At 42.8% G+C, this 12,574-nt stretch overlaps 1 protein-coding gene across 1 annotated transcript in view; it reads right to left on the bottom strand.

The window, feature by feature from the left end:
* Positions 1 to 975: 975 nt before the first annotated feature.
* The window catches only part of ODR4 (odr-4 GPCR localization factor homolog), a 73,943-nt gene continuing 62,344 nt past the window's right edge, over positions 976 to 12,574 (bottom strand). Inside the window, exons 16-17 of the transcript XR_004308220.2 lie at positions 2,629 to 2,705; positions 976 to 1,171 (exon numbers count right to left, since the gene is read on the bottom strand). The gene's annotated coding sequence lies outside the window, so the exon portion shown is untranslated. The remainder of the gene's footprint in view (positions 1,172 to 2,628; positions 2,706 to 12,574) is intronic.

The raw sequence follows: 12,574 nt of genomic DNA, 5'->3' as shown, positions 1-12,574 counted from the left end.
AAGAGCTGCCCTTGTTGGAAGAATGCAAAAGAAAAGGTTGCTCATCACTCACGCTCAGCTCAGCACCAAGAATAGGCACAGTCCTCCTGCTGCCTCAAGCCAAAACATTTCAAGCACACAAAACAACTCTTCAAACCAACACCTCACAACGTGTGTCCACCAACATGCAGTTCTGGGGACAAAAGTCAGGAAATCTGCACCATGGCCAGGGCCTGACACCATCAGAGCCTAGGACTGATCCTCCTGCAACGGAGCATTGCCTTTCTATTTTATTCTCCATTCTGTATCCAAAAGACATCAATTTTCACACCTCTTCAGACGGCACATGTGCTTCACACCTGGATAGGGGCTGCAGTGGAGTCCATGGACTTGGCAGGTTAGGTCTCAGGTACGCCTTGGCATGTGCCACATGTGAGCACGTTTATTAGCCCTTACTTACTTTTGCCTGCTGTGGGTACATCTCAGTACCAGTGCTTCTCAGTATCTGGGTGTTTTTCTTTGTTGTTGTTTGTGTTTTTGTTATAAAAACTTCATAGAAGTTTTTAACTTAAAACATTTGTAGCGCCCACAAACATACTCTAAATTCTATTTGGCCTCTCTTTTAAAATGTATCAATAGTGATAATTTAATTACAAAATACCATTCACAGATGAGGAGCTGTAGTATAGCCAAAGCTTACAGTCCAAAAAAAGAGCACCAGGAACAGAGCACTTAATAACATGCTTGCTGCATTACTATTTACTGTGAGTTAGCCTTATAGGCAGTTTTACTGGCCAACTTTGTTTCTGAAGTCTGAACTTATTTTGTGTTTCTAATGGCCTCGTAAAACTTCAAGCCAGCAAGTTCATATTCTATAAAAATCCAGCTTCAAAGCATGGTAGGAAAATGTCTTATTCATTATCCTTCACCAGCTTGCGTCCCAGGCTGGCAGAATCCATTCTGCTCATTCTATTTGAACAGGTACTTTAAAACTTCTTTTGATTAATGGACATCTGCAGCTTCAGAGAGACCCAGAATAAATCACATGCAGGCAGCGGCTTTTCTTGGAGGATGTAATCCGAAACAGTGCTCCATTACTGCCATGCTCCACAACTATTTGTGAATGTATTGCATAGACGTGACATGCAGTGGTGCAAGGATGCTCTTGCTTCCTTCTGGTGACAGACAGCACCTGGAAACAAATTGAATGGGACATGCAAATTGATGAGTGGTGCTGGGAAAGACACCATCTTCTATTGCAGTGCCAAGGTAGTGAAGTAGCAGTTTCCAAAATTATTCTGCATTGTCTTTCTCTCTCAGACTGCAAGGGCATTTTCCTGTTTTCCTGCAATATCTCCTAGCTCAGTGTCTCTGTTTCCACTCTGTTACACAGCTTGCTCTGCCTATAGGTGTCCTTTGTCCAGTTTTCAGCCAGGAGATCTCCTTGAAGCACCATAAGAAGTGCAGTTCTGCTGGTATGTCTTTGCATAGGACAGTCATGCATGGAAGACCCTGCCTCCCATCAGAATCCAAGTGTAGGCTGATCTGGCTGACAGTAAACTTCTGGCATACCTTAATGTGTGTGCCCTGCAGAGTGAACAACTCTGGAGAGACTAAATTGGCAATGAAGGAGGGGGCAGCCCAAATACCCACATTAGCTTAACTCCAGCAGCGTAAGTTCAGAAACAGTCTTTGAGGTTATATGTCTCTGTCTTTTTGTTGCAGATCATCTGGTGTTTTAAAGGCATGTTTAAAGCCTGCTTTCATAGAAATTTTACTAAAATTTTAGATTAATTCATCTTTAGCAAGACAAAAGTGACTACATTCAACATCTAGATGCAAGCAGCACACCAGCTAATGCTCCACGTGGGTATCAGAGATCCCTTGGCACACCGCAGATCTCTGGCAACTATAGCTCTTGACTCTTTCCATCTAATGTGTACATCTCTTTCCGAGCTGTGTATATGAGGCAGACCCTGAATCATTTGTTTAGTGCTACATCTACAGAGGCTGCCTCACACAACCTAAACAGTGCCACACATGAGAGGGATTTTCTAGAAGCGGGTGATTCAGCTGAGTTGATGAACTTGCATGGAAATGCAACGTGGAGTCCGTTTTTCATCTTTCAGTAACAAAGCACAAGCAAGCATAAGATAAAAAGAGGATTTCAGAGACCCTGCTAACATTGTTCAGTGCAAGCCAGCCAGCCAGAGCTTGGGCTTCAGCCCACCAAACAGCCACACCGAGATGCTTCAAGATTAGGTTCAAGCAAAATATAACAGCAGCAGAAAAATCAAATCTCCATTGCTCTCTTAAGCACATAAAGGAAAGAAAAAAGTGCTTGGTTTATCCATTCGCTATTTCAGCAGCTATTTTTCTCTCTGCTTTTAAAATCAAATGCAATAAGCCCCTTGCAACCCACGTTTTGGCAAGCTTCATTAAACAGCTTCTGAAACAAATTCATCATTAAAATTGGAAGGCAGGGATGGGCAGAGTATTCATCTTGAAATATTAAAATATTTTTTCTTATGAGCGCTTGAATTACTTCAAAAATAGATTAAAATTATGCTTCACAAGAAGAACACAGAGAGGGCAGGCTGGAATACCAAATAATTCTTTATCAATATACTAAATATTTGATTTACTCACTAAATGTTTTACTTTTGCTGTACTTGAGTGTAGGATCCACATGAATTTGATATAAATGTTCTGATGGCAACAGGTACCTGTGAGGGAAACAAACAAGATGCTTCAGCAATGCAGAAGACGCTGTCCAAAAAAAGGTCTTTTGAAGGCAGAGTGATCCAACATTTGGTCTAAGTAGGCACCAGAAAGGAAAGAGAAAATATTACCTGCAATTAAATCTATATATAAATCAGTTATGTCAGCCATAACTCTAAAGTGGTATGGCAGGCAAAAGGAAGCAAAAGGAGCAGGCAGTATGCATAGCCCCCAGTGAAATTGCTGGATTAGAAGCAAAGCTGGCTGAGGACCCAGGCTTTTGTTTTGTGAAAATAATGCCAGGTCTCAACATTCTCCAGCAATGTGCCTGCACACGTCAGGGCGTGCGTCTGGCCCCAGTTATGGGTGAATGGGGACAGCCGCATGCTGTGCAGGCAGAGCATCTCTCAGCAGAGATGCCCTGGAAACAAGATACCCACCTCAAAGCAGAAACACCAACAGCAGTCTCTTCTCTTGTCCTGCTGAGGAAATCAAATGTACCTTTCTACGCCAGCAACCACATTTTTTGAAAACCAAGTATTTTGTTCTGAGCAGATTTCAATGTTGATTTTATGCAAAAGTTCCACTAATTCGAGAATTTTAGCAGCTACTTCTCATGAGAATCCTTTATTTAATTCAAGCTGGAGTATTGTGCAACGGACTCCAAGGTCATGAGCCTGGGAGTCTTTTTCAAAACCTCTGCCAATTAAAAAGAGTCTTGTACAGAAAATTGTTAAATTTCATTGATGTATTCAGAACAGACCACCCCATCTACAATGCTCTTTTTAATTCCTTATCCTCCCTCCTGGCAGACCTTCCAGGAAACCCATGCCCACACAAGTGTTCCCTTTTGAAGGATTTTTTTCCATTCCCCCCGCCCCCAGGCTGCTCATGGAGTACTGCATTCACTCCCCAGAATCACAGCCCACCACCGTCCCCATCTGTAGAACAGGGATGAGGCCCACCTGCCCACCAGGAGCAGAGCTACGGCCTCCATACAGCACGACCGCAGCCTTCATCCCCCTCATGGGAAACTTCCTGAGGACCTTGCACTGAGCACATTTATGGGAACTGAACATCACTGAAAAATCCCCAGACTTTTTAGCAGAAGTGATGCGCTGCCTGCGTCGCTGCAATCTACAAACATGTTTCACTAAAATACGGACAGAAAACGCCCAGGAAAACAAGACAGGATTTTTTTCAGCTTTCTCAAGTTTGACATGGTGGCTATTATGAAAAAGATGAATTTCTTGAATAATGAAAAGGCTTCCTATGCCTAATTTCCTAGAAGCAGCTACGAGAAAAACCCTTCTGAGAAAGACTTTCAAGGCATTACCACATACTGGAGAACTGAGGGCAGAGTCCAGGGCCACCAGCAGGGCTTGGGGTACTACAGCTGTCAGCCTGCTTTTGATTAGCATCGTGTCCAAGCATGAAGCTGAGGTCAGATCCTCCCAAACACCTCTTTGAGCCAAAATGCACACAGCCCAACATTTTTACATGGTACCCTGTGGAAGGCTCTCCCAAGAACAAGTGTGACTCCTGGCAGAAGAAACTGTCTCAGCAGTTCAAACCGCTGCTTTGCTGTCAGGTCAAGCCATGCAGGCAGGTCAACAGCTGTCTTGCTGCTTTCATTGCTACATATGTCCATCACCACCCTTCTTACCACTAGAGAACTTCCTCATCACAATTATGTGCACTGAGCACAGCAGGTGGTTTAGATACACATGCCCCCCAGGCTGCCCCCCAGCTGATGCTGGGGAGGGTAAAACCCCCAGAAGCCAGGCCCAGGCCTCCTTGTGTCACTCCAGGAAGGCCCCTTCCATTCACCTCTCAGCCTCCGTGCACCCAGCTCATCTGCAACACAGGGACATCCTGAACGCTCCTCCTTCAGAGAAAATACATTTGATGTTTTCCTTTCCAATTCAGAGTGAACAACAGCAGACATCATACTGCTTGTTGCATTGGTTGTTAATGTTTTTTTGTTTATCCAGTTGCAAAAAAGCCACCGGTTAAAAATATAAACGGAAACGGTTCCAGTTTGTGCTGTTAGCTGTCTTCATTTGTAAAACCTGATCAGATTAAAAGGAAAAGTATTTGGATTAATACATATGATCATAATAATGATATTAAAAAAAAAAAACCAAAAACACTGTTGCCACTAAAGCATCAGACAGAAAGAAGCATAAAAAAATGAGTAAAACAGAGAATCATATTTTCTATCAGATATGAAAGAAAATGTTTGTTGGTTTTTTTTAAGACTTCCCAGAAAATATATGCAAAATAAAATAAAATAAAATAAAATAAAATAAAATAAAATAAAATAAATAAATAAATGCTATTTCATGCCTCCCCCCAGAATAGGACAAATTAATCAGAAAAGTACGAACTTCATCACAAATTTTCAGGTTGGATTTTCAGCCTGGGACTGCCCTGATTTCATCCACTTCCCCCTGCCAACCATGTCCCTCTTGCTATGGAAGCCCTTCTGGAGCTGTGGGAGGGCAGCATTATCTCCCATGGTGGCTATAATTAAACTTCAGAGCTCCATGATACTGCCTTCCAAGCATGCCAGATAGGAATGCCACCATGGGCCCTGTGGTCTGGAGCAGCTGAAATCATATTTTTAAACAAGGCCAGGAATTTCCAGCAGAACTTACATGAAGGCCAAGGCAGCAGGCAGCTTTGCTCCAGCCAGAGCATGTTCATGGCCTCCATGGTTCTGTGCAGAGGCTGGGAGGTCAGGGCCACAGTGCTGTAGGTGGAGTGGCTTCATTTATTTATTCATTTTCAAATGGAGAGTGTGAGTCTTGAGAACACTGGGTATGATTTGCAAGTATGGAGCAAGGGAAGACGGACAGCTCAGTCCAGCCCAGGATACATCTCAATACAGTTCATAGAGCAATGTGAGGCCACTTGTAATTATGTTTTATGCATTTACATTTGTCTTCCCCGTGATTCTCTGGTTTTTGCTTTTTTTAAGTCTTGAGTGGCTTTGTGGGCAGGTAGATACAACACACTGTGTGCTGAGCACAAGGAAAATGCCAAATTTTAGGGGACATAAATAGGTGTCATAGACAGGTCTTAGCATTAGTGGTGCTTTCCAGAAAGATCAGAACAGGGCGGGAAAAGGCATTTGTCATGACTTTTCACCCCTAAAACGCTCTTTTCTGGAGAAGAGGGTTCATGAAAACAAGCACAGACTTACTGGTTACTTCACTTCCTTGCACATACTAAATACATTGTATGCATTGCCCTATTTTGACCCATTTCTAGTGCTTCTCCAAGCCTATTCAGTCCTTCCTGGACTGCAATCAATCAGGAAGTTCTGTCAAGAAATAGCTGTCGCCTGAGAGGTCTCAGAATTTCCCGTTTTCTGCTGGACAAACACCCGCCTACCCCAGCACTTCTCACGCCATCTCTCTTCCCAGCCTGCGCAGTAAGAAGCCTGGGAAAGTGCAAATTATTGTGCTTAAAAAAACAAACAAAAGCGAGGCCATACAAACATCTGAATAGATGTTTTGTTTCCAGATCATGTTTTGGGTGAAGCTTGTGGTTAAATCTGGCCACTTTATTATGCTTGAAGGTGTTACCCTGATTAAATGTGGAAATATATAATGTGCAGTCATTTGTAAGAGAGAGAAAGTCGCACACAAGGGACATGCTTTTTGGTAAGGTAAAATATAATTTTACATATTGAAATATGTAAGTATTTTATTACAATTATTTACCATCTGAATAACATTCTTGGGTATCCTGCTCTGGGTGTCCATGTTTGAGCATGGGTTGGATCAGGTGAACCCTGAAGTCCCTGCCAACTTTAGCCATTCTGCAGTGCTGTGAGTAAATGAAATGCAGACAGAAAAGCACACTGAGAAGATATGCACCTACAAAAAAATCACCCACATCAGCAGATATTTTCTGGATCTAGATAGTGAAAGTAGCAGACTCAGTGCACGGTGACCTCAGAGGCTATAGGCAACCAGACAATTCAACACAGTTTTCAAAGTCCTGGCAGCAAATGCAGTGCCTCCGCACCACGTGGTCTGCAGCAACTGCTACACACACTGTGCACACAGCATATCAACATCAAACCATTTAGTTGTTTTCCCCTATGTCCCTGTGGCCACACCACACTATTTAGAAAGAATGGTGTGATGGCCAGACTTGCAGTTGCATCTCTGTTCTGCCTAGCTGGATTTCTCCACATGGGCAGCAGGATTTTTCCTCTGACTACACGTGTCCAAGGGGGTGACTGTGAAAATGTTTTGCTGAAGATAGCCTGCACCACAGAAATCAAAGCTGGTGCTGAAAACAATCACCAACAAGCTTTCATTGTTAGCACTGGGGCTAGGTTTTCAAAACAGCCTCCTGCACCCTTGCTCAGAGAGAGTGACACCCCAGACCAAGTATCTCCAACTGGTCAGAGAGGACAGAAGCTTCAGGATGCCAAAAAGCCTGTTTCCATACAAGCCAAGTGAAGAAGCATTTCCCTTTATCTATAGCAATATTATCTATGCCACAGAAAATAAGACATCTGATTTAAGGAAAGAAATGCCTCGGAAGATGCAGCTACACAAATTTTAGGGGAGAGACTGTGCTACAGAAGAGCCACCAAACTCCTCAGGAGATGGACATTTCCCCAGACATCAATATGTACGGTTGTCATGTCTTGCCCTTCTTCTCTGTTTTCCTTCCTTCATCAGCAATCACTATCTTCACCTCACCCTCATTCCCCAGTGAGGTGCTGGAGGTCCAGGTCATTCCTCCCCACACTAACATTCACCTTCACAGCCAGGAATTCACAGACAAATGCCATCTAGTCAGAGGCACAGTAAGCTCATAGAATTCATAGAATGCACAAGGTTGGAAAATACCTCCAAGATCTCCACTTACCACCAGTTTTGCCAGCTATATTCCTGAGTACCACATCACATTTCTTGAGCACATCCAGGAACAGCGACTCTACCACCTCCCTTGGTTCCAGTGCTTGACCACTCTTTCTGAGATTTTCCCAGTGTCCAACCTGGTTCCCTCCTGGTGAAACTTGAGGCCATTCCCCTTGTAGTATCACTGTTATCTGGGAGAAGAGGCCAACCCCCACCTCACCACAACCTCCCTTCATGGAGCTGTAGAGTAATAAAGTCTACCCTGAGCCTCCTGTTCTCCAGACTGAACAATCCCAGTTTCCTCAGCAGCTCCCCATAAGACTTGTGCTGCAGACCCCTCACCAGTTCTGTTGCCCTTTTCTAGACACGCTCCAGGGCTTCAGTGTCTTTCTTATAGTGAGGGGCCTAAAACTGAACACAATGCATAAGGTGCAGCCTTACCAGTGCTGGTGTGGGGGATGAGCACCTCCCTACTCCTGTTGGCTGCACTGTTTCTGGTATAAGCCAGAATACCATTGATCTACTTGGCCACCTAGTCATGTTGCTGTCATCATTTTCTTTGGAGTGTCAGTCAACACCCTCAGATCCTTCTCCTTCACACACCCTTCTGCTCCAAGCCTGTAGTGTTGCCTGGGTTTGATGTGACCTAAGAGCAAGATGCAGCATTTTGTTTTGTTGAACTTCGGCCCACTGGCCTCAGCCCAGCAATCCAACTTGTCCAGATCCCTCTGTAGGGCCTTTCTACCCTCAGGTAGATTGACACTTCCTCCCAGCTTGGTGTTATCTGCAAACTTACTGAGGGCACACTCAGCTCCCTCATTCAGGTCATCATTAAAGATATTGAACAGGACAGACACTGGTTTTGACTCCTGAGGAACACCAATCTTGATTGCTCACCAGCTGGATGTAAATTTTTCACCCCCACTCTCTGGGCCTGGCCCTCCAGCCAGTTCTTTACCCAGAAAAGACCAACGTTTTGAAGAAAACATTAAGAACTGAAGCTAAAATGACAGATGCAGAATGAGCTTATTTCCTGTTGAGCATTTATCTTCCCAGATACATGCACACTGACACATGGCTTGCTCTGCCGCACTGCAGCTCTCAGGACTGACAGTGGCTGCCTCATGTCATGGAAAGAGGCACTTGATGCATACACTGTCCTCAAGCATATACAGCTGTGTCAGCACATGCGTTCCCCATATAGTTCCGTCTTCCCTCCTGAGAAATTAAATAGCTCTTCTTTCTTCTCTCTCTCTCTCTCTCTCTCTCTCTCTCTCTCTTTTTAATAATAATAATAAGCAGGACATGTTGGTCATGTATTTTCTTGTCAAGTCATTCAAGCAAAGCTACCTATTGTCTGTGAGGAATTAATGCTTCATTTAAAGCCATTCAGCCCATGTTCATATACTATCCATCAAGCACCATGGCAGAGATTCTCCCACATTGTTTACCCCAAAAAGCAGGCTGGTGACACATTCTGTGTATTGCAAGGCAGAGCTGGGGCAGAAGCAGGAGTCATGCAGTTCTTATTCTGTTCCTTTATCTACAAGAAGCAGTACTAGGGAGCTACCTGGGATATGTCAGGGAGCATCGTACCTGGGATGGAGCATCTCCCTGCCTTGCAGGCCTTCCTCCAGCATGCTAGGCTACTAATTAGAGAGAGGAAAAACATTGGGTGGCTGGTCACCCCTGAAACACAACCCACATACCTATTATGCCAAAGCTAGTATTTATAGTTTCCCTCAAAAAAGGTCACCAGCTACTCTGCAGAACTACACAGCATGAGACTGCATATACAAGTGGGATGTGAGAAAAGTTGCTTAAAAAAGAACATAGAAAAATGCAGAAAGCATAGAAAAATGTTCTCTGCTTTTTTTGCCCGTTCCAAAGTTAGAAGAACTGGATTTCTGCAATGCTGAAAGCTTCCCTAAAGCTACAAATTTCCTTATTCTTGCATTAAACAACCACGGAATAAATCCTAGCAGAGCAGTACAGTAGGCCAGGTCGTAGCCGCATACTCAGCAAGAGGTCTTGTGAAATATTTGATAGCTCTTCAAAACACATTTCCTCTCTCTGGTTTCTCTTCTGCCTTTGAAAGTTTCTTCTCCCAGTCTAAAACTCAAGTTTGCGTCAAGTTCACTTTTCATTTTGGTAAACTGACCTCAAAGTAGGAAGCACAGAAGGGAGGCTGGATGGTGGTACAGTATCACAGCACTTCCTCAGTTAAATTTTTAGCAAGTTTGTCCATTAACAAAAAAGAAATATTTATGTACCTCTGGACTTTATACACAGAGATATCCCAGAAGTACATGAGTGAAACCAAAGATAATCATCAGTGTACAAAAAAGAAAAGGTAGGTACCATGCTGAGCAGAATTGGCCCTCCAGCGAAACACACAGCCTTTCTTCCCCATTCTTCATGTGGTAACATTGGGAAGCAGGTTTACTTGAAGTATTTTCAAGAAGTTACACAGAATACTAAGTTAGCTTTGGACAACATCAGGCTATTGATCAGTTCATTTCGGTTGTGAAATCCAACACCCAGCAATGACATTTTTCACATTAATTTCCAGTACAATTTTGAGATCTAATAATAATATTGGCAGTCTTATACAATGATAGCTTAGAGATTGCTTTGTTGTTCTGCCAGATAAACTATACTGCTTGGCCCTGTCTGGAGCACTAAGAAATGAAAATTGCATCCAGGCTTCATAGAGCATTTCTTAATCTTTTTCCACTGCACTCATTTCCATACATGAGACTTGTAACTTGCACTCAAGAGTATCAGATCCTTTGCTGCTCTCCCATCACAGATATCCAGATATCATGTTATCCACAACAGCAGAGGCCATGTCATGGAAAGGATGTAATCAGATGATGTTCTGAATAGGAGCTACTATAGCCCTTCAAATCATTTTGACCTTTGAAAGGTCTTACACTGCATTTGTTCTCCAAATATCCTTCTGGAAGCAGCCCTGGGCAGACCATGCTTTATGTGACTATGAGACGATCTCTTTAGACATACGCTTTTAAGCTTTAATTATTTTTAGAATTTTATAGAAAATGTTTGTTTATGGTGGATTATAGCTTAAAAAGTTTAAAAATGATTCTAAACTTAAATTAGGCAAAGGATTGCCACAAATTGAACACAGACTCAGAACTGTATCATCATAATTCCACCAAAAATGTTGGCCTGATACCAGGAACGGAATTTCATAAAGTACTTTCTTTTCAATAAATCTGAACTAAGAAATAATGGCTTTTGCTATAAACATGGAAGATTAATCGGCAGTGCTGCTTACAATACAGTATTCCACTGAATCACGGAATGGCTTAGGTTGAAGGGAAAGTGAAAGATCACGTAGTTCCAACCCTGCTGCCATGGGCAGGGTTGCCATCAGAAAGCAGAGCCAAGAAGCAGAATCAGCACGACCGCAGCACAGTGCTCCAGCAGCAGTGGTCAGGATTAGCCATCTGATGAGCAAGGTCAGATTAAGTCCATCCAAAATACTTAAGTAATTAAAGGGGGGGAAAAAAAGCCAAGAGATGATGATCATTTCTGCTGACAGAACTGTATGAATTCATGTACTCAGCCCAGTGGGACCTCTACTGTGAAAAACTCCATAGAATTTTAACTAGAGCAATTTAGAAACCAAAATATTGCTCTTTTCTGCCAGCCCTCAAAACAGTGATACAGACAACTTGTTTTCCATGAGACCACTTGGAAATACCACGTTGAATCATGTCAGTAGCCAGTTTTATTATGATTATTGGTAAGGGAAATTCATTTTTAATTTTTCCTGTTAAAGACTCCAAATCTTAGTCTGATACTGAAGTCACTAACAACTATCCGCTATTAACCTATGCACTTCTAAGAAATTTCCATCAGCTTTCATGACACAGACAAGAAGCATATAAATTAAGAGGCAAATTTCAAAACTTTTGCTTGCTGTGTACTCATGAAGATGTTATTGGTACCGTACGTATGTTACTTGGAAAGTAATGCCTCCTATTTATTTCTATGGAAACTAAAATGATACAAAGATAACAATAACAATATTTCATGAGTAAATTATTTGCTACAAAGTGCAATTTTTCAACAGTCACCACCATTAGCTATGCATTTCTGCCAGCAGTGGATACAAGCCTGCATGCTGTGCTCATAAATATCTGAATGAACATCTGGAAGATGGCTTCTTTTCCATGTCACTGTCACCACTGCTGAAATTCACCATACACCTCACTCTGTGCTCACATCCACTCTTTGGTCTCCAATGTTCACAAGTGTTGATAAATGTCAACGGGTGCCATTTTTTCTGCATGGAGGATCTCAGTTCCACCCCCTTGCGTCATACACTCCCAGGTCAAATGCCACTTTGCCAGCCTGCTTATCTGCTGCCATCTGTCACACAGTAAGAAATGTAATGGAATACCGTCAGGAAGGTTCAGCCTCCACTTCCATCCCACCAACATCCATCCCAACAACACGGGCCAACATAACATGGGAAGCATTACTTTCGGAGCAACTCTCATATAACTCTCATATGTTCAAGCACCCATGTACTACCTGCAGCTAGCAGTTATCTTTATTAAATCGATAGCTACACAGGGTTAGTTGCATTGCTTGCACTCTCTTAGGGGAATACACGGTTCCTCTTTGCTTTTAAAATCTTGGCTAAACTGTGTGTGAAGCATTGATTAATCCTTGGGAAGGAGCACAGACCCTTGCAAGCTGTCTGCACATGGCTGCTGAGAGCTGCTGAACAGCAGAGTGACTTACAGGTCAGCTTACTCAGTGGTCATATTAATAATCTCCCTCTGGAATTTTATCAGAAAAATTAACAAAACTGATAGGAATGTTTGTTGCTTTGGCTTTTTTGTTTGTTTGTTTGTTTTCTAAGCACACTCACTGTCCTGTGTGTTTAAAACTAGATTGGCCCATGGAGCAAAGCATTCAGAGAACTGATAACATGGCAAGTAACATCA

The sequence above is a fragment of the Coturnix japonica genome, chromosome 11, assembly GCF_054131305.1.
Source record: "Coturnix japonica strain WE chromosome 11, WE-NBRP24, whole genome shotgun sequence".
In the NCBI taxonomy this organism is placed as follows: domain Eukaryota; kingdom Metazoa; phylum Chordata; class Aves; order Galliformes; family Phasianidae; genus Coturnix; species Coturnix japonica.
This window is presented reverse-complemented; position numbering and strand designations above follow the sequence as displayed.